Source organism: Nomascus leucogenys, chromosome 17 (genome assembly GCF_006542625.1).
Source record: "Nomascus leucogenys isolate Asia chromosome 17, Asia_NLE_v1, whole genome shotgun sequence".
Lineage (NCBI taxonomy): Eukaryota > Metazoa > Chordata > Mammalia > Primates > Hylobatidae > Nomascus > Nomascus leucogenys.
Window position 1 is genome coordinate 84,373,078 of NC_044397.1, and position 4,738 is coordinate 84,377,815.

Here is a 4,738-nt window from a genome sequence, read left to right on the forward strand (position 1 = left end):
TCCGTCTCCCCTCTGTCTCCTCCCTTGTTTTTCCCATGCCTCTCCCTCCCTCCCTCCCTCGCTCTCCTCCCCACCTTTTCCACTCCATGTCCCCAGCCATTCTCCATCTCTGTTCTCAGCTCCTGTCACCTCGTTTCCCCATCCCTTTCTCTGCTGGAGCCTCCCTCTGGGGGGCTCTGTCCTCCCCTCACTTTGCCCTTTCCCTCTCCCTGCTGTGTGTCTTGGCCTGTCCCCCGTGCCCCCCATCTCCTCTGTCTCCCACACTCTGGGAAGCCCGGCTGGGATATCCAGGTCGGAGCCTCACTGGCGGCCCCTGGAAACCCAGAATGAGGGGTCACCGCCTCTCGCCCACCCAGAAAGGGCGCAGGAGGGGGCAGCAAGGTTGCGGGGCCTGTCTGGCCAGAAGGAAATGTCTGTGCTGTGGCCTGGTCACCCCTGCCCCCAGGACCTGCTGGGCTGCTGCCGCCCCCGGCCGGGGCTGAGGCCGAGTAAACACAGCAAACACAGCCGCCGGCAGCCTGGGATATTTATACCAAGGCTGGGCATGGATCCAGTGCCCACCACAGCCCCTGCCCTGCCCTGCCTTGCCTGCTGCCACAGCCAGCTCCAAGCCAGCGTGGCACCAGCCGGCAAGGGGACGTGCCGCAGACACAGCCTGCGCCGGGTATGGAGGCCAACAGGCACTGGCTGCTCACGATGCAGGCGGCTTCATGGACGCACCGTGTCCCCCTCCCTGAAAACACCAGCACACAATGTGGACCCACACTTGCAGCCACTTGCAAACACACATCTACCCACCCCTCAACGATGATGCAAAACGGACCCACACAACTCCACACACTGCAGTCACCAGCCTACATGTGGGAACACAGCATGCAGACACCACCTTAGCACCTGCTCACAGCACCCACAGGCTGGGAACACAGTCCCTGAGACGGGGACACACAGTCCCGAAGTACAGCCCTCCCTCACACACACAAACACCGAGAACCACCGAAAGCATGCTGGATGCACACCATGTAGACAGACATGCTCAGAATACCAGCGACACACGCACTGATCACAGTGCAACCCAGAAACAACTCACAACTCACCCACCTCATATGTAAGAAACACACACACACGGCCGGGCGCGGTGGCTCATGCCTGTGTCTCAGTACTTTGGGAGGCCGAGGTGGGCGGATTACAAGGTCAGGAGTTCGAGACCAGCCTGGCCAACATGGTGAAACCCCATCTCTACTAAAAATACAAAAATTAGCCGGGCATGGTTGTGGGTGCCTGTAATCCCATCTACTCGGGAGGCTGAGGCAGGAGAATCGCTTAAGCCCGGGAGGCGGAGCTTGCAGTGAGCCAAGATCGCGCCATTGCACTCCAGTCTGGGCGACAGAGCAAGACCCCGTCTTACACACACATACACACACACACTCCCCTCTCCTGGAGAAACATCATTCCCACAGATGATTAACATGTGCAGAAAACACCACATTTCAAGTCAAACTTAACACTAAAAAATGCACAAATTTACACCCAGAAGAACAGTGAAGGTGTTGAGGAAAATATCAGACACACAATATGCCCCAGATACGTGGCCGACTTGCAGAATCAAACAGTGCCAGAGCATAAAACCCACAGAAAATACAACAGCTTGCCCAGCAGAAATACAAAACGCAGATGCACACCCCAGAAATGCAGCGCAGCCACAAACACACGGAGCTAACACGTGCTGGGGACACACACAGAAAAGACCATCCATACCAAACAGCACACAGGCCCCCAGAACACCCATGCCAGGCACAACTCACACCACAAAGCTTGGAATCACACACACACAATAAGGTCCTGAACACACAAATCCAAATCCACACTGGAACCTCAAATACTCTGCATGTCCAGAGACTGAGGGGGAAGGGGCTTTCTCACCCCCCAATCTCCCCACTCCCCCTTGCTGACCCAGGTCCCAGGCGCATCTTGGGGGTGGGGGGAGAGGGCAGGAAGGCCTGAGCTGGCCTCCCCCAGCGGCTTCCTGCCCCACGGGGGCTGGACAGGAAGCTGGGGCTCCAGCCGGAACCCAGGCTCCCCCCACGACTTCCCTCTGTGGCCCCGGGTCGCCTGCAGAGGCAGGGGCAGGGCAGGGGGAGGGAGCGGGGAGCCCCAAACCCCCTGCCCTGCCCCTATGGTCGGCCACAGGCGGGGGCAGACTTGTCCAGACGGGGCTGAGCCACCCATCGGGCCTGGGTGCCAGGGTGGCAGGGCAGGGGCAGTGCGCACGCGGCCAGGGGAAGGTGCTGAGCCCACAGTTTCCCCTCCCTGCCCTGTGGGGCTGTGCCAGCTCGCCCGGCAGCCTGGGGCAGGTGGGCGGGGTGTGTCATGAGGGCGTGTCGGGCAGGCCGACCACACCGCGAGTGTGCAGCCAGCACTTGTCCTCAGGCCGAGGCACGAGCTGGGGCTGGGCGTGTGAGGGCTGCGTCTGCCACCCTGGGGGTGTGTCTGCTCCGTCTGGGACCCTGGGTGTGACAGTGTGTCTGGGCGTGATGTGACGGGGTCGCTGCAATCTGTGGGGCCCTGTGGGACTCCCCAGGCTGGAACTGTGCGTGTGTGGCGGAGGGTGTGGGATGTCAGACTGAGTGGGTAAGACCGACCTGCTGTCTGTGAGGTTGTGACGTGTCAGACCTGTGTGTGGGGTGTGTCTGGTGGGACTGTGACAGGTCCGACTGTGGACATGCACCCTGGACCTGTTTGTGACCGTGACCCCATGGAGGAGGAGGTAGCTGTTGAGGGATCCATTTCCTGTCCGGGCTCTGATGCTGTGATGCGTGTGCGTGCATGACACTGTTTGAATCAGTGTCTGGTGTGCGGTGGTTGCGACCATGACCCTACGGAATATATTTGTATATGACCGTGTCGTGCCAGGTCCCTATTGAAGTCTCTGCTCGTGTTGTGTCCCAGTGAGGCTCCGAGGCTGGGTGTGGTTACGTGATGGGCTGACACTTTCTCTATTTGCATCTGTGTATATGTGGGCTGCAGCTGCTGCCAAATGACACAGCCCATGTGTTACGGGCCCTGCAGGAGTCTCTGTGTGTCCACGGCAGCTCTGAGAGGTGAATGTTTGTGTAGTGTGGGGCACCGTCCGTGTTTCCCCCCGTGTGAGTGTGTCTGCGTGTGTACACGCACCACATCCTCACAGGGCTGCAGCGATTACAGCCAAGTCACTGTGTCCTAGCTTGTGACTCTGCCTCTTGGGGCCAGGCCTCCGCATCTCTATACCTATCCATTGTTGGCATGTCCTTGCATAGTGAACTCCTGCCTCCCCACTCCTCCCTCAGCCCTGTGTGCTTTGGGACCTGAGGCCAGAGGAGTAACCACATTTCTACCCCTACGCTGAGCTGGGAGGGCCCCAGGTCCCTGGCACCCAGACCCAGTGCTGCCAACAGCTCTCATGCCCACAGGCAAAGGAACCGCAGCACTCATACTGTCCTTCCTCCCAGGACAATCACTGGGTGTGGGGAAGTGAAACCTGGGAGAAAGAGCAGAAACTGAGAGAGGCAGGAGAAAGAGGAAGCAGGAAAGAATTCACGAGCAGGACCATAGCAGATGGGAAGAAATGGAGACAGCAGAGGGAGACCCACCCGTGGCTGCTGCCATTTCTTGCCTGGACAGCTGGTCTCTCTGTGCTCACCCTCACCCTGACACTTCTGTCCACTCCCAACCATGAGCAAGACGGCGAACCCTCTGAGCACCTAGGTCAAACCCTGCCATGGCTCCTGTCTTCCTCGAGTGCAAGTTTTTTGTTTTTTTTGAGATGGAGTCTCACTCTGTCGCCCAGGCTGGAGTGCAGTGGCGTGACTTTGGCTCACTGCAACCTCTGCCTCCCCTGTTCACGCGATTCTCCTGCCTCAGCCCCCCGAGTAGCTGGGACTACAGGTGTGCACCACAATGCCAGACTAATTTTTTTTTTGTATTTTTTATTTTTATTTATTTATTTATTTGAGATGGAGTCTCGCTCTGTCGCCCAGGCTGGAGTGAAGTGGCGTGATCTCGGCTCACTGCAACCTCCACCTCCCGGGTTCAAGCGATTCTCCTGCCTCAGCCTCCTGAGTAGCTGAGATTACAGGCGTGCGCCACCACGGCTAATTTTTGCATTTTTAGTAGAGACTGGGTTTCATCATGTTGGTCAGGCTGGTCTCAAACCAGCCACTGCGCCCGGCCAGGTGTACATTTAAAAAAAATGTTTTGTAGAGATAGGGTCTCACTATGTTACCCAGGCTCGTCTCACATGCCTGGATTCAAGTAATCCTCCCATCTCCGCCTCCCAAAAGTGCTAGGATTACAGACGTGAGCCACCCTGCCTGGCCTGAACTACTATCTTTTATTGTCTTCTTCACTATCCCCCACTAAAGCAGGTTCCTGGTGGGCAGGAACTCCTCCCTTAACCTCTCTAGGCTTGTTTCCTCACCTTTAAAATGGGTGTTATCAGAGTCCCTGCATCTCAGAGTGTTGCTATGGTGACTGAATGAGTTCATTAATGTAAGGCACTTCAACAGTGCCCAAGGTGCTCAATAAATAGATCTAACTACAGTAGATCTCAGTACAGGTCCCCACTGGTCCCCTGTGCCTTGGTGGGGGGCAAAGGAATAGTGCAGACAGGCAGGAGGAGGCAGAGAGGGAGAGAGATGGAGTGGGAGCGGGGGAACGTCAGGGATGGAGACCCCAGGCAGGCGCCCAATGACACAGAGATCCA